This window comes from Tachyglossus aculeatus, chromosome 17 (assembly GCF_015852505.1).
Source record: "Tachyglossus aculeatus isolate mTacAcu1 chromosome 17, mTacAcu1.pri, whole genome shotgun sequence".
Lineage (NCBI taxonomy): Eukaryota > Metazoa > Chordata > Mammalia > Monotremata > Tachyglossidae > Tachyglossus > Tachyglossus aculeatus.
Window position 1 is genome coordinate 57049158 of NC_052082.1, and position 26224 is coordinate 57075381.

The window sequence follows — 26224 nt, forward strand, 5'->3', positions numbered from 1 at the left end:
GGCCGTCTCTACCAACTCTAACTCCCTTACCCCATCCCTCCGTCAGCCCTCGCTGTGCCAGACAGCTTTCACAATCAAGTAGGAGGGAGAATGGGTATCAAATCCCCATTTTACAGTTGAGGAAAGTGAAGCACGGGGAAGCGAGGTGATTCGCCCGAAGTCACCTAGCAGGAAAGTAGAGGAGCTGGGATCCATTAAGGCCTGGACTCTTTCCATTAGGTCACACCTCTCCTCTTCCTCGGCTGCCTTTCTTCACTCCTGCCATCACAAAACAGAGCTCTGTAGGTGGAGAACCAGACAGCAGGTTGCCTTCTCTACTTCAAATTCATTCCAGCCAATCTCTCTTCTGCTCAGCAACACCGTTTTACCTCCCTCATTGACTTGCACTCACAGCCCCACAAACTATTCCAGACCTTCAACTCTTCCCTACCTCCAAATCCCCAGCGCTCTTCCACCACACCCCCAGTGCCCTCTCACGAACCCCTAGTACCCCTCCAATAAATAATAATTATTATTATGGCACTTGTTAAGCACTTACTATGTGCCAAGCACTGTTCTGAGCACTGGGGTCGTTACAAGGAAATCGGGTTGGACGCAGTCCCTGTCCCGCATGGGGCTCACGTCCTTAATCCCTATTTTACAGGTGAGGTCACTGAAGCCCAGAGAAGTTAAGTGATTTGCCCAAGGTCACCCAGCAGACAAGTGGAGGAGCCAGGGTTAGAATTCAGGTCCTTCGGACTCCTAGGCTGGCAGTCTATCCAGTAGGCCACGTTGCTTCTCTATTCCAAAGCTTCAAGTCTTCCCTAGCCTCCGAGTCTTCAGTGCTCCTCCACCAAACATCCAGTGCTCCCTCACAAGCCCCTAATACTCCCCCGTCCAAGTCCCCAGTGCTCCCGCCTTCCACTCGCTAACCCCTGATGACCTCAATCAGTCAGTTAGTTAAGCTTATACCCTCACAGACTATTTTATTGGCAAAATAGACTACTTTATTGGCAAAAAAGTGTGAACTTTCCCCACTTCCTCTCTCCCCTCTCCAACACTAGCATACTGGCTCATCCTCAGCTCCTTTTTTTTTTGTTAATGGCCTTTGTTAAGCACTTTTTACATGTCAAGCACTATTCTAAGCACTGGGGTCGATACAAGTTAATCAGGTCAGACACAGTCTCTGTGCTACAAAGCTTTCACAGTGGAGTAGGAGGGAGAACAGGTATTTAATCCCCATTTTACAGTTGACGAAACTGAAGCACAGGGACGCGCAGGGATTTACCCAAGGTCACATAGCACGAAATTAGCGGAGCTGGGATTAGAACCCAGGTTCCCTGACTTCCAGCTCTGAACTCTTTAGGTTAGGTCACACTGATGCCTTTCAAGAGGAGAACTTCAACCAGCTCTCAAAATGTTCCCCTCCACCTGAGTCCTAGACCGCATTTCCCCTGACCTCTTAATAATAATAATAATAATAATAATAATAATAATAATAATAATAATAATAATAATGCACTTTCTCTGTGTCAAGCACTGTTCTAAGCACTGAAACAAGATAATCAGGTCTCACAAAGGGCTCTCATTCTAAAAACGTCACTGTGTATTGTTGTATTGTACTTTCCCAAGCACTTAGTATGGTGCTCTGCACACAGTAAGCGCTCAATAAATATGATTGAATAAATGAATGAATGAATAGGAGGGAGTACAGGTGTTGAAGCCCCATTTTGTAGATGAGGGGACTGCGGCACAGAGGAGTTAAGTTACTCGCCCAAGATCCCACAAAAGACAAGTGGCAGAGGCAGAATTAGAACCCAGGGCCTCTGATGCCCAGGCCTGTGCTCTTTCCATTAGGCCACATTGCTCCATGTTCACTTCTTGCTTACTATGCCTCCCTAACTGCCACCTGCAAACCCCTCACTCTCTGATGAATCCTTCCCCACGTCTTCAAACCCATTCAAGCCACCCCTCTACTAAAAATATCAATCTCTGGATTCCACTGCCCTCAATCAATCAAACAACCGATCAGTGGTATTTATTGAGCACTTACTGCGTGCAGGGCATTGTAATAAATGCTCGGGAGAATACGAGTCGGTAGACATGTTCCCTGCCCTCTTCCATGTCTAATCCAACTTCTTGAATGTCCCTGTATATATGCATCTATGTTTGTACATATTTATTACTCCATTTATTTATTTATTTTACTTGTATATATCTATTCTATTTATTTTATTTCGTTAATATGTTTGGTTTTGTTCTCGGCCTCCCCCTTCTAGACTGTGAGCCCACTGTTGGGTAGGGACCGTCTCTATCTATTGCCGACTTGTACTTCCCAAGCGCTTAGTACAGTGCTCTGCACACAGTAAGCGCTCAATAAATGCGATTGATTGATTGATTGAATAAATGAACACTACGGCTGCCTTCGCTTTCTCTCCGCCAAGTCATTTCCTCGCTCACCACAAACAGGAAAACGAGGCCCAGAGAGGTTTAGCGATTATCCCAAGGTCACACAGCTAGCCAGGACTAAAACCTGGGCCTCTGCTCCTCATCCAGATCTCTCCTCTAGTCAGTGTCCGCTCCCTGGAAATACGCTAACATTTTCTAGTTTCCCAGGAAAACTCAGGGCTTCCTTTCCTGCCCCTGAAACCTTCTTTTACCTCCCCTCTGCTTCATGGCTCCTCACCGCTGTCTCCTTCTCTTCTCAGAGGTGCAGAGCGAGAGAGCAGAGGGGGGAGATTAAACAGCCATGGAAGGAGGTATTTCAGGCAGCGCTGACCTTCTGTCCCTGCCTCCGGCTCCTCCTGAGAGCAGAGCCCATTGACGGTTTGGTGTCTCCGGGAGAGACCCGCCTGCAAAATCAGACCCTCCTGAATCATCCTCTCCAAGACTTAATTTGCAGCAGAACATGCTCGGAATGCCAAAATCCGGGCCTGGCGACAAGGAGTTTTCCAGGGTGCGGGAATCTGTCTCTTCCTCTGCTTCCTCCCAGTCCCAGACTCTGCGGCTAATGAAATTTACTCGCTGCCTTTTTTGTTTAATGGCATCTGATGAGTGCTTTCCATGTATCAAGCACTGTTCTAAGCGCTGGGGTGCTTCCTCCCAGTCCCAGACTCTGCGGCTAATGAAATTTACTCGCTGCCTTTTTTGTTTAATGGCATCTGATGAGAGCTTTCCATGTATCAAGCACTGTTCTAAGCGCTGGGGTGCTTCCTCCCAGTCCCAGACTCTGCGGCTAATGAAATTTACTCGCTGCCTTTTTTGTTTAATGGTATGTGATGAGCGCTTTCCACGTATCAAGCACTGTTCTAAGCGCTGGGGTCGATACACGTTAGGCCGAACGTAGTCCCAGTCCCACATGGGGTTCCCGATCTAAGCAGGAGCAGGTATTGGATCCCCATTTTGCAATTGAGGAAACCGAGGCCCGGAGAAGTGAAGTGACTTGCCCAAGGCAAGTGGCGGAGCCGGGATTAGAACCCAGATCCTTCTGGCTCTCAGGCCCGGGCTCTATCCACTAGGCCACACTGCTTCATAACTGTTGATTCCTTGTCACTGTAGGTAGCAACGAGGAGCGCTTTAAATCTCTGGATTAAGGCTCTAGTCTCTGGAGGGCTTGGGTTCAAATCCCACTGCTGGCACCATTGTTCTCTCTAGACTGTAATATCATTGTGGGCAGGGTCTATGAACTCTGTTACATCGTTATATTCATTCATTCAATCGTATTTATTGAGTGCTTACTGTGTGCAGAGCACTGTACTAAACGCTTGGGAAGTACAAGTAGGCAACATATAGAGACGATCCCTACCCAACAGCAGGCTCACAGTCTAGAAGGGAGAGACAGACAACAAAACAAAACATATGAACAAAATAAAATAAATAGAATAAATATTGTATAAATAAAATAAATAAATAGAGTAATAAATACGTACAAACATATATATATATATATATACAGGTGCTGTGGGGAGGGGAAGGAGGTAAGGCGGGAGGATGGGGAGGGGGAGAAGGGGGAGAGGAAGGAGGGATATTATACTCTCCCAGGTACTTAGAACAATGCTCTGCACACAGTGAGCGTTCAGTAAGTATAACTGATTGTTTGATAATAATACTAATAATAATGATGGCATTTATTAAGTGCTTACTATGTGCAAAGCACCGTTCTAAGTGCTGGGGAGGTTACAAGGAGATCAGGTTGTCCCACAGGGGGCTCACAGTCTTAATCCCCATTTTACAGATGAGGGAACTGAGGCACAGAGAAGTTAAGTGACTTGCCCAAATTCACCCAGCTGACAGTTGGCCGAGCCAGGATTCGAACCCATGACCCCTGACTCCAAAGCCCGGGCTCTTTCTACTGAGCCACGCTGCTTGATAGAGTGTAAACTCTTGAAGGCAGGGATAGTACCTTGCATCTCTTCTGTAAGCTGGCTCCCTCAGTGGCCCAGTACAGAGTTCGGTAGACAGTAGACGCTCCTTCAACCGCTGTTGGTTTCCTGAGATTAATAATGATAATTATGTTATTTGCTAAGTGCTTACTATGCCCCAGGCACCGTATTTAGCGCTGGGGTGGATACCATCAAATCGGGTTGGACATAGTCCCTGTCTCAGAGCTCACAGTCTTGATCCCTATTTTACAGATGAGGTAACTGAGGCACGGAGAAGTTAAGTGACTTGCCCCCAGGTCACATAGCAGACGAGTGGCAGAGTCGGGATTAGAACCCATGACTTTCTGACTCCCAGCCCCGTGCTCTATTGTTCATTCATTCATTCAATCATATTTATTGAGTGCTTACTGTGTGCAGAGCACTGTACTAAGTGCTTAAGAAGTACAAGTTGGCGACATATAGAGACAGTCCCTACCCAACAACGGGCTCACATTCTAGAAGGGGGAGACAGACGACAAAACAAAACATGTGGGCAGGGGTCAAGTTGTCAGAATAAATAGAATTAAAGCTAAGCTATCCACTATGCCATGCTGCTTCCGCTAATTATTAATTGCTTAGCAGCCCAAACCATCAGTTGGTATTCTGGGAATAAAAGTCTGCTTGCCTCCGGGATTAGATGATGATGATGATTTTATTATTTGGGTTAGATGATTTATTATTATTATTATTGATTTTAAAGCCGTGTTCTTGGCTTGGAAAGGTTTTGACCCTAACATTCCCTGGGCTTCTGGCCTCTTGTTAATCCAAGCCCAACTAATCCAGCATTAATAATAATAATAATGATGGCATTTGTTAAGCACTTACTATATGCCGAGCACTGTTCTAAGCGCCGGGGGAGATACGAGGTCATCGGGTCGTTCCCCCGTGGGGCTCACAGCCTTCATCCCCATTTTCCTGATTCGGCAATTGAGGCCCAGAGAAGGGAAGTGACTTGCCCAAGGTCACCCAGCAGACAGGTGTGGAGTTGGGATTAGAACCCATGACCTTCCGATTCCCAGGCCCGGGCTCCTTCCACTAAGCCACACTGTTCTGTATTCACTCATTCATTCAGCTGTATTTATCAAGGGCTTACTGAGTGCAGAGCACTGTACTAAGCGCTGGGGAGAGCACATAAGAACAATAAACTCTCCCCAGCGCTTTCCGTGTGCAGAGCACTGTACTAAGCGCTGGGGAGAGCACACAGAACACAGTTGCGACCAGCCCTCTTGGATCTCGCGTCCTCTGAGGAGGCAGTGAGGCCTAGTGGAAAGAACTCAGGGCCTAAGCGGGAATCAGAAGATCCAAGTTTAATCCCAACTCCGCCACCAGCCTTCTGAGAAAATTGCTTAACCTCTCTAGTCCTAGGTTTCCTTTTCAGTAAAAAAAGAGCATAAAATAGCAACCCTGTGAGGGACAGATTCAGCCCAGGGCCTGGCACGTAATAAGTGCTTAATAAATGCCGTAATTATACATCCAAATAAACCTTAAGGCCACTTCTATCCTTATTTATCTGTCAACCATCCCCTCTCCCCTCCCTTACTCTTAAACTACGACTCTCCCGCTTGAAGGCCAAGGACAGGTCTAATTTTCATCTGTTTTTTTCCCCCAGGGCTTTGTACAGTGCTTGGAACATAGTAAGTGCTTAATAAATACCATCACTATCAATCACTGGTAATAAAAATAATAATTGTGGCATTTGTTAAATCCTTACTGTGTGTCAGGCACTGTACTAAGCACAGGGGTAGATACAAACAAAGGTATTTATTGAGCATTTACTGTGTGCAGAGCACTGCACTGAGCAGTTGGGAATATACAATATAATAAAGCATCATCAACATCATCATCAATCGTATTGATTGAGCGCTTACTGTGTGCAGAGCACTGTACTAGGCACTTGGGAAGTACAAGTTGGCAACATATAGAGACAGTCCCTACCCAACAGTGGGCTCACAGTCTAAAAGGGGGAGACAGAGAACGAAACCAAACACACTAACAAAATAAAATAAATAGAATAGATACGTACAAGTAAAATAAATAAATAAATAAATAGAGTAACCAATCTCGTCCCACAAGGAGCTAATAATAATAACAATTATGGTATTTCATTCATTCATTCAACCATTCAATCGTATTTATTGAGCGCTTACTGTGTGCAGAGCACTGTACTAAGTGCTTGGGAAGTACAGATTGGCAACACACAGAGACGGTCCCTACCCAACAGCGGGATCATTTGTTAAGCACTTACTATGTGCCGGACACTGAACTAAACGCTGGGGTGGATACAAGCAAATTGTGTTGGACACAGTCCCTGTCCCCTGTGGGGCTCCCGGTCTCAATCCCCATCTTACAGATGAGGTCACTGAAGCCCAGAGAAGTGAAGTGACTTGCCTAAGGTCACACAGCAGACCAGTGGCAGAGCCAGGATTAGAGCCCGTGACCTTCTGACTCCGAGGCCTGTGCTCTAATAATAATAATAATAATAATGGCATTTATTTAGTGCTTACTATGTGCAAAGCACTGTTCTAAGCGCTAGGGAGGTTACAAAGTGATCAGGTTGTCCCACAGGAGGCTCACAGTCTTAATCCCCATTTTCCAGATGAGGTAACTGAGGACCGGAGAAGTGAAGTGACTTGCCCAAAGTCACACAGCTGACAATTGGCAGAGCCGGGATTTGAACCCATGACCTCTGATTCCAAAGCCCGCGCTCTTTCCATTGAGCCACGCTGCTTCTCTAGCTGCTACAGCACGCTGCTTCTACCACTACTAGTATATATCTCTTTTCTTTCTATTTTCTGTTTTTCCCCAGCTCTTCCTCTACTCTAGAGAAGCAGCGTGGCTCAGTGGAAAGAGCCCGGGCTTTGGAGTCAGAGGTCATGGGTTCAAATCCCGGCTCCGCCAATTGGCAGCTGGGTGATTCTGGGCAAATCACTTCACTTCTCTGGGCCTCAGTTCCCTCATCTGTAAAATGGGGATTAAGACTGTGAGCCCCCCGTGGGACAACCTGATCACCTTGTAACCTTCCCAGCCCTTAGAACAGTGCTTTGCACATAGTAAGCGCTTAATAAATGCCACTATTATTATTATTACTTCCACTTCCAATCCCTCATTCACAAGGTTCCTCTGCCAGAGCTTCATTCATTCAGTTGTACTTATTCATTCATTCAATTGTATTTATGAGGCCTTCCCAGACTGAGCCCCTTCCTTCCTCTTCCCCTCGTCCCCCTCTCCATCCCCCCATCTTACCTCCTTCCCTTCCCCACGGCACCTGTATATATGTATATATGTTTGTACATATTTATTACTCTATTTATTTATTTATTTATTTTACCTGTACATATCTATTCTATTTATTTTATTTTGTTAGTATGTTTGGTTTTGTTCTCTGTCTCCCCCTTTTAGACTGTGAGCCCACTGTTGGGTAGGGACTGTCTCTATATGTTGCCAACTAGTACTTCCCAAGTGCTTAGTACAGTGCTCTGCACACAGTAAGCGCTCAATAAATACGATTGATTGATTCCCTCCCCACCCCTCCCTAAATCCAACAGACTACAGTTTTTCCCATGTTCAAAGCCCTCCCTAAATCCCACCTCCTCCAACACTCTTCCCCGGTTAATTCCCAACTTCCTGAGTCTGGCATCTCTCTCCCTCTCGGCTTTAACTTGTTTATCTCTACTCTTCCTTAGTCATATTTATTGAGTGCTTACTGTGTGCAGAGCACTGTACTAAGTGCTTGGGAGACCTCAATACAACAATAAACAGACACATTCCCTGCCCACAATGAACTTATAGTTTAAAGGGGGAGGCAGACATTAATAGAAATAAATAAATGACAGATATATACATAAATACTGTGGGGCTGGGAGGGAGGATAAATAAAGGGAACAAGTCAGGGTGACACAGAAGAGAATGGGAGAAGGGGAAAGGAAGGCTTGGTCAGAGAAAGCCTCTCGGAGAAGTGCCTTAATGTAGATATATAACATACATGTAATCAATTGGACAATCACGTACTTATTATGATTACTCTATTTGTATATTATTTTTATGTCTGTCTCCCTCATTAGATTAAAAACTCCTTTTGAGCAGGGAATGTGTCTACCAACTCTGCTGCTTTGTACTCTCCCAAGCATTTAGTACAGTACTCTGCACACAGTAAGCGCTCAATAAATACTACCGACTGATTGCTTGGTGGTACATATTTGTACATATTTACTATTCTATTTATTTTGTTAGTGATGTGCTTCTAGCTTTACTTCCATTTATTCTGATGACTTTACACCTGTCCACATGTTTCGTTTCGTTGTGTCTCCCCTTCTAGACTGTGAGCCCGTTGTTGGGTAGGGACCGTCTCTATATGTTGCCAACTTGTACTTCCCAAGCACTTAGTACAGTGCTCTGTAAGCACTCAATAAATACGATTGAATGAATGAATGAATGGTACTTCTACTGGAAGTGCTTAGCTCGGTACACTGCACCCGGGGCGGGGGGGCACTCAATAAATACTGCTACAATTACTACCCTTGATCTCTGGCCAGCAGAGTTAAAGCCACTATTCTTGCTAGAAGCAAACAGATCTAACTCGGGTTTATCTCCTCAGGATGTCCAGGGAGCGTTTGACTTGTTCCCGGCCTGCCAAGCAGAGGAATATCCATTCCATTCCTAGCTTGGGCAGTGGCTAGCGAGTGGAAGGCCATCTGCTACAGGTCAAAACTCACCCGTGCTGGGCAGCAAACGCACAGAACTGAGTCGAGGGCAGAGACACAGGTTTACTGCGCGGAAGAAGGCAACGGCAAACCACCTGTATATTTTTCCCAAGAAAACTCTAGGAACACACTCCCAGAACGACTGCTGATGGAGAGTGGGGTGTTTGGGAGAGACGCGTCCATGGAGTCGCTGCGGGTCGGAGGTGACCGGATAGAATAAGACATGGCAAGAAGTTCTTATCGGACAAGCTATTCTCTCCATTTGGTTGATTACAATTTGAAGACAAGACAATAAACAAGACAAACCCTTGACTCTGGAAATGCCTCTGGAGCTTCTCCCTGAGAAGTAGGGGGGCCTCAAGCTTTAATTTTTTTTTTATAAAAACTGACAGTCAAGTCTGCACAGAGGGTGAACCCCATAAGCACTGAGTTAGACTTTGTCCTCAAGAATATTTATTCTTTATACCTATTTCTTAATCCCATCCAAATAGGCCATATCCCATTCTCCTCTGCTCTCAGCTCTCCCCGCCCCCCGGACCCCTTCCATTTCCTCTCCCCAATATCTCCCTCTTCTCCTGGGCTCCCATCTTCCCTGCGTTGTGTGAGCCAAAGGGATTTCTGGGCATAATTTCAATTGGTGACTAAGTAATAGGCCTATCGCCTTGACTCGGAATTGTAAGCCACAAAACTGCCATGCTTTTCAGCAACTCCTCTGTCCCACAATTCCCTCCTCCTCTTCTCCTTTCCCTCCCCTTTGACTCCTTTCCCACAGTCTTTATTCGGTTCTTCCTTCCCTTTCCCCACCTCCAAATAAGCCCAGATTTTCATAATAACGATAATAATAACTGTGGTATCTGTTAAGCACTTACTATGTATTAAGCACTGGGGTAGATACAAGATAATTAGGTCTCCCGGTCTAAGTAGGAGGGACAACAGGTATTGGAGCCCCATTTTGCAGATGAGGGAACTGAGGCACAGAGACATAAAGTGACTTGACCAAGGTCACACAGTAGACAGTTGAGGGAGCCGGTTTTAGAACCCAGGTCCCGTGACACCGGGCCTAAGCTCTTTACAGCAGGCCAAACTGCTTTTCAACCTCTGAGTAACCCAATGGTACCTCCAAAATCAGGAGGATGAGAAGAAGATCACATCCCGGCTCTGCCAATTGTCAGCTGTGTGACTTTGGGCGAGTCACTTAACTTCTCTGTTACCTCATCTGCAAAATGGGGATTAAGATTGTGAGTCCCACATGGGACAACCTGATCACCTTGTATCCTCTCCAGGGCTTAGAACAGTGCTTTGCACATAGTAAGCGTTTAACAAATACCAAAATTATTATCATTATCCCATTTTGTCTCCTCCAGTCCCAGGTTTGCCAGTGATCTTGGGCCGGTCTCAACCTCTATAAACCTCATCAGTTAAATGGGAATCAGGTGCCTGTTTTCTCTCCCTCTTAGATTGCGAACCCCATGTGGGGCCGGGACTACATTTGATCTGCTTGTAGTAATAATAGTAATCGTGGTATTTGTTAAGTCCTTACTATGTGCCAGGCACTGTACTAAGCACTGGGGTAGATTCAAGCTAATCAGGTTGGACACAATCCATGTCCCACATGGGGCTCACAGTTCTAATCAAGGTCACACAGCAGACAAGTGGCGGAGTCAGGATTAGAACCTAGACCCTTCCCATGCTCTATCCACACTGCATTTCGTATTCCCGTTTTTCCCAGGTCATGGCGTGGACCGATCCAGAGGCAAAAGAGGAAGAGACTCTTCCCTCCACCCCCTAATCCCCTCCATTACCCATTTTGAAGGGAACCAACAGATTTGACCAAAGACCTAATTTCTCTGAGGCAAGAAGATGGCGACCCATCACTGGGGGCTGGTCTTAAGCATCTGGAGTTTCCATAGCAACTGAGCAGGATAAACTGGTTCCTTGCGATATCTCCGGCAGCCCCTGGAAAACATAAACTGAAGAATGTGATTCCCTTCCTTACCTAAAGCCAAGTGGATCAGAGGTATCCCACACTGGCATTTTCCCCTCTCCCTTCTGTGTCACTCTTGCACTGGGATTTGCTCCCTTTATTCCTCCCCACTGTCAGCCCCACAGCACTTCTGTACATACGCCAAATTTATTTATATTAATTTCTTTCTCCAGCTCTAGACTGTAAACTGTTTGTGGGCAGGGAACAGGTCTACCGACTCTGTTCTCCCAAGCGTTTAGTACAGTGCTCGGCACACAGGAAGTGCTCAAAAGTTACAATTAATGGATTGATTGTCGTTTACTGTGTCATGTAATCGGGCCTCCTCACCAGTATTATTATTATTTTTGGTATCTGTTAGCGCTTACTATGTGCCAGGCATTGTACTAAGCACTGGGTACATACTAGCTTATCAGGTTGGGCACAGTCCCTGTCCCACCGTCTTAACCTCCATTTCCCAGATGAGGGAACTGAGGCCCAGAGAACTGGAGTGATTTGCCCGACATCGCACAACTGACAGAGGACTTTTAGACCGTAAGCCCACTGTTGGGTAGGGACCGTCTCTATATGTTGCCAACTTGGACTTCCCAAGCGCTTAGTCCAGTGCTCTGCACACAGTAAGCGCTCAATAAATATGACTGATTGATGGATTGATTGACTAGCAGGAGTAGAAGAGCAAGGTGAAAAGATTGTGAGCCCCTCCCCTAGATCGTAGCCTCTGTGCAGGCAAGGGTCATTTATTATTATTTATTGATGGCATTTATTAAGCACTTACTATGTGCAAAGCACTGTTCTAAGTGCTGGGGAGGTTACAAGGAGATCAGGTTGTCCCACGGGGGGCTCACAGTCTTAATCCTCATTTTACAGATGAGGGAACTGAGGCCCAGAGAAGTGAAGTGACTTGTCCAAAGTCACACAGCTGACAATTGGCGGAGCTGGGATTTGAGCCTATAACCTCTGACTCCAAAGCCCATGCTCTTTCCATTGAGCCATGCTGCTTCTCTGCAAGCATGACTCTACTAACTGTAGTGTATTCTCCCAGGCTCTTAGTACATCAATCAATCCGGGAGCCGAACACAGCCCCTGCCCACCTCCCTTCTCGCAGAGAGGCCCCGGCAGCCTTCGATTTTCTTCGTCGTCTTCGGCCCTGCCTGGGAAGCCGGGGCGTAACTAGATCTGAGAGGCGCACAGCCCCCAGCCCACCCCCAGCCCACCCCCAACCCACCTCCAAACCTGCGCCTCCTCTGATGAAATATTCATCGGCTCCAGAAGGCAGATGAAGGGCCGCCGGTTCCTCTCTCTCCCCCTCTTTGTCGCCAGACACCAGTGGATAGACCCCCTCTCCCTCCTGCTAACCCCCCCGCCAGCTCCTCTCCCCTCCCTCCTGCTCATAATACTCATAATAATGGTATTTGTTAAATGCTTCCTATTAGTGGAAAGAGCACAGGCTTTGGAGTCAGAGGTCATGGGCTCAAATCTGCCAATTGTCAGTTGTGCGACTTTGGGCAAGTTGCTTGACTTCTCTCTGCCTCAGTTCCCTCCTCTGTAAAATGGGGATTAAGACTGTGAGAGCCCCCCGAGGGACAACCTGATGACCTTGTAACCTCCCCAGAGCTTAGAACAGTGCTTTGCACATAGTAAGTGCATCATTTTTTATGGTATTTTTTATCTATTTTTTAATCTTTTTTAATCTATTCTATTTATTTTATTATGTTAGTATGTTTGGCTTTGTTCTCTGTCTCCCCCTTTTAGACTGTGAGCCCACTGTTGGGTAGGGACTGTCTCTATGTGTTGCCAGTTTGTACTTCCCAAGCGCTTGGTACAGTGCCCTGCATATAGTAAGCGCTCAATAAATACGATTGATGATGATGATGATGATCATTATTATTATCACTGTATTAGACTTTTGGACTGTGAGCCCACTGTTGGGTAGGGACCGTCTCTATAGGTTGCCAACTTGTACTTCCCAAGCGCCTAGTACAGTGCTCTGCACACAGTAAGCGCTCAATAAATACGATTGATTGATTAAATGCTGGGTGGATCCAAGCAAATTGGGTTGGACACAGTCCCTGTCCCACATGGGGCTCACAGTCTCAACCCCCATTTTCCAGATGAGGGAACTGAGGCCCAGAGAAGTGACGTGACTTGCCCAAGGTCCCCCAGCAGACAATTGGTGGAGTTGGGATTAGAACCCTTGACCTTCTGACACAGATACCACAATCCAAGCCAAACCGAGCAGGTCTCCTCCCTCCGCTTAGTAATAAATCAGTCAGTCAGGCAATCACGGTTATTGACTATTTACTGTGTGCAGAGCACTGTACTAAGCGCTTGGGAGAGGACAATAGAACTATATAACACACATTCCCTGCCCGTAATGAGCTTACAGTCTAGAGAGGGATAATGATAATAATCATAGTGATGATGATGATTGTTAAGCACTCACTATGTGCCAAGCACTATACTAAGCGCTGGAGTAGATACAAGCTCATCAAGTCAGTGTCTGTTACCTCATCTGTAAAATGACGATTCAGACTGGGAGCCCCATGTGGGACAGGGACAGAGAAGTCCCCGAGGCACAGAGAAGTAAAGTGACTTTCCCAAGGTCACACAGCAGGCAAGTGGCAGAGCCAGGATTAGAGCCTATGTCCTGATTCCCAGGCTCAGGCCCTATCCACTGGGCCATGCTGCTTCTCGGTCCCCTGCCCTTTCCACTGAATCAATCAATCAATGGTATTTATTGAGAGCTTACTGTGTGCAGACACTGTTCTGAGCGCTTAGGAGAGGACGACAGAGCAACACTGCACTGAGCCCGTCTCCCGGGCGATGCCCGGCTCCGCTCTGGGCTGTGTGGCCCGTTGCCGCCTTGCCCAGTTACCTGACCCAGTTATCATCATCATCATCATCATCAATCGTATTTATTGAGCGCTTACTGTGTGCAGAGCACTGTACTAAGCGCTTGGGAAGTACAAGTTGGCAACATATAGAGACAGTAGAACCCAAGACGTCCTGTGTCATCCGCAGATTTGGCCTCCGCCTCTGTTGGGTAATTAATGTGCGGAGCGGCCAAGCCGGCCATCGATCCCTCCCCTGTATCAGCCTCTCCCCTCCTCCAAAATGAGTCTTCTGTTCCTCCCACAGTAGGGACTGTCTCTATATGTTGCCAACTTGTACTTCCCAAGCGCTTAGTACAGTGCTCTGCACACAGTAAGTGCTCAATAAATATGATTGATTGATTGATTACTCCGGGCCTCCTCACTCCAAGATGCCAGGCAGGCCCTCTCTTCTGGTTTGGGAGCTGCTTTGATCGGAAGTTTGAGGAAGAAAATAACTCTTGGGGCGTCCAAACCGGGCCTGGTGGCCGGAGGTTCACCCGGAAAACTTCCCATAGGTTTAACAGTTTAACTTGGCAGGGCCAGGCCTGAATTATTTATCTCGGCCAGAGCTGGGAGGGAAGGAGGGAGAGACAAAGACCTAATAATGATAATAATAATAATAACTTTGGTATTTGTTTAGTGCTTACTATGTACTAAGCACTGCGATAGAAGCAGCATGGCTCAGTGGAAAGAGCCCGGGCTTTGGAGTCAGAGTTTCAAATGGGTTCAAATCCCGGCTCCACCAACTGTCAGCTGGGTGACTTTGGGCAAGTCACTTCACTTCTCTGGGCCTCAGTGACCTCATCTGGAAAATGGGGATGAAGACTGTGGACAGCCTGATTACTTTGTATCCCTCCAGCTCTTAGAACGGTGCTTTGCACATCGTAAGTGCTTAATAAATGCCATCATTATTATTATTATAGAAACATGATAATCAGGTTGGACACAATCCGTGTCCCACCTGGGGCTCACAGTCAATCAATCAATCAATCAATCGTATTTATTGAGTGCTTACTATGTGCAGAGCACTGTACTAAGCGCTTGGGAAGTACAAATTGGCAACACATAGAGACAGTCCCTACCCAACAGTGGGCTTACAGTCTAAAAGTCTTAATCTGTGTTTTACAGATGAGGTAACTGAGGCCCGGAGAAGTGAAGTGACTTGCCCAAGGTCACACAGCAGACCATTCATTCATTCAATCGTATTTATTGAGCGCTTACCGTGTGCAGAGCACTGTACTAAGCGCTTGGGAAGTACAAGTCGGCAACATGTAGAGACGGTCCCTACCCAACAGTGGGCTCACAGTCGAGTAGGGGGACCCATGACCTCTGACTCCAAAGCCCGGGCTCTTTCCACAGAGCCACGCTGCTTCTCATAATAATGAGAATTAATAATGATCATATTATCATTATATATGTTAAGCACATACTAGGTGCCGAGCGCTATACTAAGCACCAGGGTAGATACAAGATAACCAGGTCCCATGTGGGGTTCCCAGTCTAGGTAGGAGGGAGAACAGGCATTGAATACCCATTTGGCAGATGAGGGAACTGAGGCACAGAGGAGTGAAGTGACTTGCCTAAGATCACACAGCAGACAAGCAGCAGAGCCGGGATTAGAACGCAGGTCTTCTGATTTCCAGGCCCGGGTTCTTTCCACTAGGCCGCACTGCTTCTCATAATAATAATAATGATGGCATTTATTAAGAAGCGCTTACTATGTGCCATCAGGCGCTTTTCCAAGGAGAAGGAAAGGAGTGGAGGTGCCAAACTAAGACACCTTCTGTCAGACGGGGTGTAAAAATAATATTAATTTCGGTCTTTGTTCAGCATTTACTATCAATCAATCGTATTTATTGAGCGCTTACTGTGTGCAGAGCACTGTACTAAGCGCTTGGGAAGTACAAGTTGGCAACATTTACTACATACCAGACACCATACTTAGCGCTGGGGAGGCTACAAGGTGAGCGGGTTGTCCCCCATGGGGCTCACAGTCTTAATCCCCATTCTACAGATGAGGTCACTGAGGCTCAGAGAAGTTAAGTGACTTACCCGAAGTCACACAGCAGACATGAGGGAGAGTTCGGATTTGAACCCATGACTTCTAACTCCAAAGCCCTGGCTCTTTCCATTGAGCCACGCTAGTTTCAGGGCTGAATTGGGGAGACTAGGGAATAAGACTGTGAGCCCTACGTGGGACAGGGACTGTGAACAACCTTGTATCTACCCCAGCACTTAGTACAGTGTCTGGCACGTAGTAAGTGCTGAACAAAGACCGCAATTAATACTATTTTTACACCCCATCTGACAGAAGGTGTCTTAGTTTGGCACCTCCACTCCTTTCCTCCTTCTTGCAAAAGCGCCTGACGGCCCCCATGCCCTTCCAGCTGCTTCATTCATCCATTCATTCATTCAATCGTATTTATTGAGCGCTTACTGTGTGCAGAGCACTGGACTAAGCGCTTGGGAAGTCCAAGTTGGCAACATCTAGAGACGGTCCCTACCCAACAGCTGCTTCTAGAGAAGCAGCGTGGCCCAGTGGAAAGAGCCCGGCCTTTGGAGTCAGAAATCACGGGTTCAAATCCCGGCTCCGCCAATTGTCAGGTGTGTGACTTTGGACAAGTCACTTAATTTCTCTGTGCCTCAGTTACCTCATCCGCAAAATGGGGATTGAGATTGTGAGCCCCCCCGTGGGACAACCTGATCACCTTGTAACTTCCCCAGCGCTTAAAACAGTGCATTGCACACATAGTAAGCGCTTAATAAATGCCATCATTATTATCCCAGACTGGGCCTCCTTTTTCCTCTCCTCTTCCCCATCCCCCCCCGCCCTACCTCCTTCACCTCCCCACAGCACCTGTTGGTACAGATTTACTACTCTATTTTACTTGTCCATATTTACTATTCTATTTATTTTGTTAATGATGTGCATCTAGCTTTATTTATTACTCTATTTATTTTACTTGTACCTATTTATTCTATTTTATTTTGTTAATATGTTTTGTTTTGTTGTCTGTCTCCCCCTTCTAGACTGTGAGGCCACTGTTGGGTAGGGACGGTCTCTATATGTTGCCAACTTGGACTTCCCAAGCGCTTAGTACAGTGCTCTGCACACAGTAAGCGCTCAATCAATACGATTGAATTAATGAAGGAATGAATTTCTATTTATTCTGACGACTTGACACCTGTCCCCATGTTTTGTTCTGTTGTCCAGCTCCCCCTTCTAGACTGTGAGCCCGTCGGGACCGTCTCTATATGTCGCCAACTGGTACATCCCAAGCGCTTAGTACAGTGCTCTGCACACAGTAAGCTCTCAATAAATACGATTGATTGATTGATTGATTGGGTAGGGACTGTCTCTATATGTTGCCAACTTGTACTTCCCAAGCGCTTAGTACAGTGCTCTGCACACAGTAAGCGCTCAATCAATACGATTGATGATGATGATGACTGATAGTATGGTGCCTCAGTTTTCCCGACGGCAGCGCGCAGGGGCGGTTGGCCCTCCCAGCCTCGAGGGGGCGATGGGGGAGGGCGCGCCGGCGGTGTGCGGCGGCCGCTCTGGCCGCCCGGGAGGCCGGGGCTCTATGGTAGGGAGCTGTCCAGCATTTCAGCACCAAGAACAGGGAGACGAGAGGGGAGAGACCCCCGGGGGCAGAGACAGTGGGGGGCACCAAACAGGGGGGGGAATTGAGCTGGAAAAAATAGAACAGGGGGTGCAGAAGAGGGAATAAAATAAAAGGAGGGAGAGGAGAAGAGTGGGAGAAGGAACAGAGGAGAGGCACAATTGCAAGGAGCCTCCAAGAGAGGGGCGGAGAAGCCTGCAGAAAGGTAAGAAGCAGAAGACACCGAGGCAGGGGTGGGGGATAAAGAATAAAGGGGGAGGGGGATACCTGGAACCTTTTATTATTACCATCATCATTATTATTGCATGCACAGCCTGCTAGGAAGCTGCTGTCGGGAGCCGGATGGAGGAGCCAGCTTGGAATTACAATTGGGTGTCTCCTGTTGCAGGACATTTTATGAGCTCTGGAGGAGGGAGGGGAGGGGGTGAATCCTGGCTCTTGGGAGGTGGGGGGGGGGGAAGAGTGGGAGCTCCCAGTCGGTGCCAGAATCTCTCGCCCTCCACCCGAGGCTGGAGGAGGCCGGGGACTGGAGTGCGGGAGGGAGAATTGTGTGTGTTGGTGGGCTCGCGAATGGGGGAGCAGATGGCGAGCGAGATACGGTCTGACATTCCCTCAAGTCGAGTTATGTCCAGGCCCCCGCTGCTGCAGGGGAGAATGAGGACACGGGCTGTTTGAGTGGGGCAAGAAAATGGGGGGACCAAAGGAGAGATGGGAAAAGCTGGATGGAAGAGATGGAAAAGTTATCTTTGCTCTGGCCCCATTCCATCTTTGGGAGGGCAAGGGAGACATGCCGCCTCGCCATCTCTGCTGCTTTCGGTCGGCTGGATTTACAGCTTAGCAGGCTGAGAAGGATTTTCTCCGACGGGGAGCTCTGAGGAGATGATCTGAGGCAGAGTCCGACCAGCCAGAGGCCATTGCAGGACCCTCAGAGCTCTCCAGGGGCTGGAGGAACATTGAGGGTGGGGTGGGGTGGGGTGGGGGATTAGGCCTGGGTTTGTCTGCTGACCCCAGCCTGGGGTTTGGACTGGGTGGGGAGGGGGCGCCGAGTCTGTATCTTTTGGCCCTCTTCCTCACCGTTGTCTTCTTTTCTTGCTCCCTGGAGGAGGTTCCTTAGCAACCTCACTGGCCCTAGCAACGGGCCCCAGGCTTGGGAGGAGAGAGAGGAAGCGGCTCACCCCTCCCGCGGGACTCTCTTCTCCTCTGGGAGAGTCGGGCCTCCCCCACTCCACCCCCAAGCCTCTTCTTTTCCTGCCCTGGAGCTGGTGATCGGCCCCAAAGAGAAATCCAGGGTGGAAAAATGTCCCCGGACAGGTCGGAAAAGCATCTCAAATTAAGGCACCAAGAGAGAGAATTGGGCCCCTACACTCGGTTCTCCAGACTGGAGCTGGGGTTGGAAGCCAGGAGTCCTGAAGCCCAGGGGCCGGTCCTTACCCTCCCTAGTCTCACATTTTCACATAAGCGCTTAGTACAGTGCTCTGTACTAAGTACACAGTAAGCGCTCAATAAATACGATTGATTGATTCTGGGTCGGATGCTCAGACGCCAAGGAGCTCCCGTCTAAGCCCTGGGTTAAACATCGAGACCTCGGCTCTCGTTTTACACCTTCTCTTTCCCTCCCCAGAGGCCCGTCTGTCTCAGGGATGCTGAATTGCAGAGCCGGCTACGATCAATCGATTGGATTTATTGAGCGCTTACCGTGTGCAGAGCACTGTACCAAGCGCTTGGGCGAGTACAATAGTACAACAGAGTTGGTAGACACAGTCCCCGCCCACGACGAGCTTACAGTCCGGGAGGGAGGAGCAGCAACGTGCCCAATGACAAGAGCTCAGGTCTTGGGTTCTAATCCCAGCTCCGCCACGTGCCTGCTGGGTGACTTTGGACGAGTCACTTCACTTCTCTTTGCCTCAGTTTCCTCCTTGTAAAATGGGGTTTCAGTGCCTGTTTTCCCTCCTACTTAGACCGTGAACCCTACATGAGATTGGGTCCGTGTCTCACCTCATTATCTTGTAGCTATCCCAGCGCTTAGCACAAAGTAAGGGCTTAACAAATACCGCAATTACAATTATGTGCCTCTGGTTCAGGGGATGCCTCTTTCTCCAAGTCCTCTCCCTCCCTTTCTAGGAATCCTCTGTTCTGGGGCTCTCTAACGCAGGGAAGCCGTGGTCAAAGGGTCAGAGGAGGTAGCCGAGCCCCCGTCTTCCTCTTCTGCTGATAGACAGCATTGTCAATGAGAAATTTCCTTCCTTGGAGATCTCGAAAAATGGGATCGGTTGAATCGCCTTGGAGTCAGAGGGATGAACCGGTTGATCCCTAGGGAGGTCTTTGAGTTAGGAGGCGAGGCAGGCCCATTGGTGAGGGGAAATGTCAATCTCAAGGTCACCGAGTGCCCCTCGGATAGAACCCAGACAACTCCCCCCCTGCCCTACTCTGCCTCAGGTGTCTTTGGGGGCAACCTCCCCTGATCGGTTCACCCCCATTCTTCCCCCCACCCAACCTTCCCAGGGTCTGACGGCCTCTCACCACCCAGGTGACCTCAGTGAGGAAACTGCTGATGTCATTTTCCTCCTGGGTGTGGGGGGGAGGAGGAGCAGGGGGGAAAGAAAGAGAGAGCATCTCCCTCCTTGAAATTTGGCAGCAGTTAAAAATAGCTGCCGGCTTTTCCCAGAGTTCAGTGTCATCGCTTCCTGCTCTAACAGTCTCTGAGCTCCGGAGAGGACCAGACCCCCGGGGCCTGGTCTTTTTACCCCCCCAGCATGTGGGAAGACGGGTCCGAGGGTGAAGCTGGGGGGTCCCGGATCCCAAAATTTGGAATTTCACCCCTGGGGCTCCACGAGGCGAGCTACGGACCAGCCAGGCCTCTCCCAGAGTGGAACCATGGGGTGTCTTCCTACAGCAGGGATAAGGACAATTAATTCTGCCGCTGTTGGGAGACCCCAGGGCTCAGAGAGGCAGACCGACCGGTTCTAACACCCAGGGCCAAAGCGAGTTGCAATCTCTAATCCCAGCTCCGCCACTTGTCTGGCGTGTGACCTTGGGCAAGTCACTTCACTTCCCTCTGCCTCAGTTACCTCATCTGTACCTCACTGTGAGCCCCACGTGGGACATGGACTCTGTCCAACCTGACTAACTTGTATCTACCCCAGCGCTTAGCACGGTGCCTGGCACGTAGTAAGTGCTTAATAAATACCATTATTATTATTACTGGATAGATCATGGGCCTGGAAGTGAAATACCATTTAAAAAAAAATCTCTTGGGTTCTCCCGTCAACTCTTTCACATGTAGGTTGCCAGACATGATGGGGAGGTCTCTTGCTTTGAGATGCCACTGCTTCCTGACAGAAGAGAACTCCGTTTCTCCATCTTGGGGAGCACACCTGGGGCTACTTTAGAAAGAAAGAAAGAAATCTACCGTACTGGGTAGCAGAGAGCACCCAGAGAGGGTGACAAAACCCAGACTTTTCTTGACCCGTGGGTCAGTTTGCTCTTGAGGGTCTGTCCTGATCTCATTTCCATAAGCCAGGCCAGCTGGACCTGGGGAAGGGGCTGAAGTTTGGTTTCAGGAACCCCCAGACCCCTGGACCAGATAGATTTTGTTGTCTGTCTCCCCCTTCTAGACTGGGAGCCCGTTGTTGGGTAGGGACCGCCTCGATATGTTGCCGATTTGTACTTCCCTAGCGCTTAGTACAGTGCTCTGCACACAGTAAGCGCTCAATAAATATGATTGAATAAATGAATGAATGACTGTGAGCCGGGCAGCATTACAATGCCACAGAGAGAGAGAGAATTTGCAGGGTCATCTCAAAATAATAATTACGGTACTTGTTAAGCACTTACTATGCGCCAAGCACTCTTCTAAACTCCGGGGTAGATACAAGGTCATCAGGTTGGACACAGTCTCTGTCCCACATTGGGCTCACAGTCTTAATCCTCATTTTACAGACGAGGGGACTGAGGCCCAAAGAAGTGAAGTGAATTGCCCAAGGTCACTCAGCAGACATGTGGCGGATGTGGGATTAAAACACAGGTCCTTCTGACTTTTAGGTCCGTGCTCTATCCATTAAGCCACGCTGCTTCTCATCCAGTCTCCTGCCTTCTGGTTAAGATTCTCCCGAGAAGGGGTGTCCACTCTCTCCTGGGATGCTGCCGGGCTTTGTGGTGGCAAGGAGGAAGCAGAAATGGTCACCAACTGATGCTCACAGGCCTCCGGCCTGGGCAGCTTTTCCCTTATGGATCCTTCCCATATGCTACCGGGCTCCAGCAGGTGAACTCCCAGCCTTAGCAGGGTGATTCGCTCCCTCTCCCCCACCTCCGCCCACCCCCAAGACCCTCCCTAATCTACTGCAAGAGATTTCCAGCAGCCGTGACCCCATTACCATCTCGGTTGTCACAGAAGGAGTGGGCAGAGGTGTTGAGTTCGGGGGCCTCAGAGGACACACGGGTGACTCAGACGAACCTGGCCACCCCCATTTTGCAGGCCTTAGGCAGCAAGGGAGGAGTCAGCTGAGGGCGGGGAAGGGAAAAGCCCCAGGAGGAGGAAGAAACAAGGCATCTCAGATGCTCTCTAACATCCACTGGACCTGCCCTTGTCTTCTAGGATCAAACCGTTAAATTGTAAAGTCCTCGAGGGCAGGAAATCATCAATCGTATTTATTGAGTGCTTACTGTGTGCAGAGCACAGAAATGCTTCTGTTGCCTTCTCCCAGGCGCTCAGTACAGCGCTCTCTATCATCCACTGGACCTGCCCTTGTCTCCTAGGATCAAACTGTTAAATTGTTAAGTCCTCGAGGGCAGGAAATGCTTCTATTGCCTTCTCCCAGGCGCTCAGTACAGCGCTCTCTATCATCCACTGGACCTGCCCTTGTCTCCTAGGATCAAACCGTTAAATTGTAAAGTCCTCGAGGGCAGGAAATGCTTCTATTGCCTTCTCCCAGGCGCTCAGTACAGCGCTCTCTAACATCCACTGGACCTGCCCTTGTCTTCTAGGATCAACCCGTTAAATTGTAAAGTCCTCGAGGGCGGGAAATGCTTCTGTTGCCTTCTCCCAGGCGCTCAGTACAGCGCTCTCTATCATCCACTGGACCTGCCCTTGTCTTCTAGGATCAGACCGTTAAATTGTAAAGTCCTCGAGGGCAGAAAATGCTTCTGTTGCCTTCTCCCAGGCGCTCAGTACAGCACTCTCTATCATCCACTTAGAGAAGCAGCGTGGCTCAGTGGAAAGAGCGCGGGCTTGGGAGTCAGAAGTCATGGGTTTGAATCCCGCCTCCCCCACATGTTTTCTGTGTGACCTTGGGCAAGTCACTTCACTTCTCTGTGCCTCAGTTCCCTCATCTGTAAAATGGGGATTAAGACTGCGAGCCCCACATGGGACAACCTCACCTCCTTGTGTTCCCCCCAGCGCTTAGAACAGTGCTTTGCACACAGTAAGCGCCTAACAAATACCAACATTATTATTATTATTATCCACTGGACCTACCCTTGTCTTCTAGGATCAAACCGCTAAATTGTAAAGTCCTCGAGGGCAGGAAATGCTTTTGTTGCCTTCTCCCAGGAGCTCAGTACAGCACTTTGCACTCAGTAGACACCCAGTAAATACCACTGATGATTCGGAGGTAAATCATGGCCCCTACTGCTTCCTGGTTTAGCTTTAGGCTTGGACAAGATCACGTCCTCTGTGGTCCTCGGGGAAGAGAAAGGAGCAGTGTGGCTCCTTATTTTGTGTTTTAGACACAGTCTTTTAGACTGTGAGCCCACTGTTGGGTAGGGACCGTCTCTATATGTTCCCAACTTGTACTTCCCAAGCGCTTAGTACAGTGCTCTGCACACAGTAAGCGCTCAATAAATACGATTGATGATGATGATGATGATGATGAAGGCAGTCCCTGGCTAGCTTCTTTTTCCTCCTCACTGTCCTGCTTCCCTGGGGGGCGAGCACAGAAGGGGTCAGAGAGTGGGTTTGCGGGCTGACCACGGGAGTCTAAATTCCAGTCGGGCGGCTCTCGGGCAGTGTCGAGCTGGGAGGCAGGACACCGGGTTCCCAGTTCAGGCCCATTCCCACCCAGTTTGTCCCCACTGTTTAGCACACAACCTCCCCCCACCACCCAAAACCCACCCCGGGCCTGGTGGGGAACCATTCCGTTGGACAGCCCCTGGGGGAGAGGAAGGGGGGAAACGGGAGCCCTTTGAGAGTTGCTTGGGATGGTTTCACTCATTCAATCAGTCAGTCGTATTTATTGAGTGCTCACTAGAGTGCTTAGAGCTTAGAACAGTGCTTTGCACATAGTAAGCGCTTAATAAATGCCATCATTCTTATTATTATTATTAGAGAAGCAGCGTGGCTCAGTGGAAAGAGCCAGGGCTTTGGAGTCAGAGGTCAAAGGTTTGAATCCCGGCTCCGCCAATTGTCAGCTGAGTGGCTTTTGGCAAGTCACTTCACTTCTCTGGGCCTCAGTTCCCTCATCTGTAAAATGGGGATTAAGACTGTGAGCCCTACGTGGGACAACCTGATCAACTTGTAACCTCCCCAGCGCTTAGAACAGTGCTTTGCACATAGTAAGCGCTTCATAAATGCCATTATTATTATTATTATTACTACTGTATGCAGAGCACTGTATTAAGTGTTTGGGAGAGTACAATCCAACAATAAAGACACATTCCTTGTACATATCTATTCTATTCTTGTACATAGCTATTCTATTTATTTTATTTTGTTAGTATGTTTGGTTTTGTTCTCTGTCTCCCCCTTTTAGACTGTGAGCCCACTGTTGGGTAGGGACTGTCTCTATATGTTGCCAACGTGTACTTCCCAAAGCGCTTAGTCCAGTGCTCTGCACACAGTAAGCGCTCAATAAATATGATTGATTGATTGATTGATTGATTGATTCCCTGCCCACAGTGAATTTACAATCTAGAGTAGGGGAGACAGACATTAACAGAGATAAATAAATGACTGCTAGGGCAGAGAAGCAGCGTGGCTCGGTGGAAAGAGCCCGGGCTTGGGAATCAGAGGTCATGGGTTTTAATCCCGACCCCGCCACATGTCTGCTGTGTGACCTTGGGCAAGTCAGTTAACTTCTCTGAGCCTCAGTTCCCTCATCCGTAAAATGGAGATTAAGACTGTGAGCCCCACATGGGACAACCTGATCACCTTGTATCCCTCCAGCGCTTAGAACAGTGCTTGGCACATAGTAAGCGTTTAACAAATGCCATCATTATAAGTGCTCTGGGGCTGGGAAGGGGGGATGAAAAAAGGGAGCAGGTTAGGGAGACGCGGAAGGGGGTGGGAGAAGAGAAAAGGGGGGGCTTAATCAGGGAAGGCATCTTGGAGGAGATGGGCCCTCCATAGGCTTGGAGGGGGGTGGAGAGTAATTGTGTGTTGGATTTGAATGTGTCTGTTTATTGTTGTATTGTACTCTCATTATCATCATCATCATCAATCGTATTTATTGAGCACTTACTGTGTGCAGAGCACTGTACTAAGCGCTTGGGAAGTACAATTTGGCAACATATAGAGACGGTCCCTACCCAACAGTGGGCTCACAGTCTAGAAGCACATATTACAGTGCTCTGCACACGGTAAGCGCTCAATAAATACAATTAGACTGTGTCCAACCTTAATATCTTGTGTCTACCCCAAGGCTTATACATAGTAAGCACTTAACAAATATCATAATCACTAGTTGGCAACATCTAGAGACAGTCCCTACCCAATAGTGGGCTCATGGTCTAGAAGGGGGAGACAGAGAACAAAACCAAACACACTAACAAAATAAAATAAATAGAATAGATAGGTACAAGTAAAATAAATAGATAAATAAATAGAGTAATAAATATGTACAAACATATATCCATATATACAGGTGCTGTGGGGAAGGGAAGGAGGTAATATTGGGGGGGGGGGATGGAGAGGGGGACGAGGGGGAGAGGAAGGAAGGAGCTCAGTGTGGGAAGGCCTCCTGGAGGAGGTGAGCTCTCAGTAGGGCCTTGAAGGGAGGAAGAGAGCGAGCTTGGCGGATGGGCAGAGGGAGGGCATTCCAGGCCCGGGGGATGAGGTGGGCCGGGAGTCGATGGAAGGACAGGCGAGAATGAGGTACGGTACAGTGTTCTGCACTTAGTAAGCGCTCAATAAATATGATTGAATGAATGAATTTGAGGAGGGAGGATGTGAAAGCGAGACCCTTCCCAAAGAGGCTGGGTGCTGATCAGATGATCTTAAGCCCTCCACGGGGAGGGAAAACGACTGCGAAAGCGACGCTGCTCCCTGGCTCCCTCTGCGTCTTTGAGTCACCTCAGCCTCCCAGCCCGCACCCAGCCCCGCGATTCCGGCGAGCTCCTCATTTAATAAAGACAGTCCCTGGCTAGCTTTCTTTAATGGTAATAATGGTATTTGTTAAGCGCTTACTATGTGCCAAGCACTGTTCTAAGCCCTGGGGGGGATACAAGGTGATGATGATGACCATGATGGCATTTGTTAAGCGCTTACTATGTGCAAAGCACTGTTCTAAGCGCTGGGGAGGATATAAGGTGGTTAAGTTGTCCCACGTGGGGCTCACAGTCAATCCCCATTTTACAGATGAGGTAACTGAGGCTCAGAGAAGTTAGGCGACTTGCCCAAGGTCACACAGCAGACATGTGGCGGAGCCGGGAT

At 48.5% G+C, this 26224-nt stretch overlaps 1 protein-coding gene across 1 annotated transcript in view; it reads left to right on the forward strand.

The window, feature by feature from the left end:
* Positions 1 to 17712: 17712 nt before the first annotated feature.
* SRRM3 (serine/arginine repetitive matrix 3) overlaps positions 17713 to 26224 on the forward strand; it is an 80105-nt gene continuing 71593 nt past the window's right edge. The window contains exon 1 of the mRNA XM_038759892.1: positions 17713 to 17785. The gene's annotated coding sequence lies outside the window, so the exon portion shown is untranslated. The remainder of the gene's footprint in view (positions 17786 to 26224) is intronic.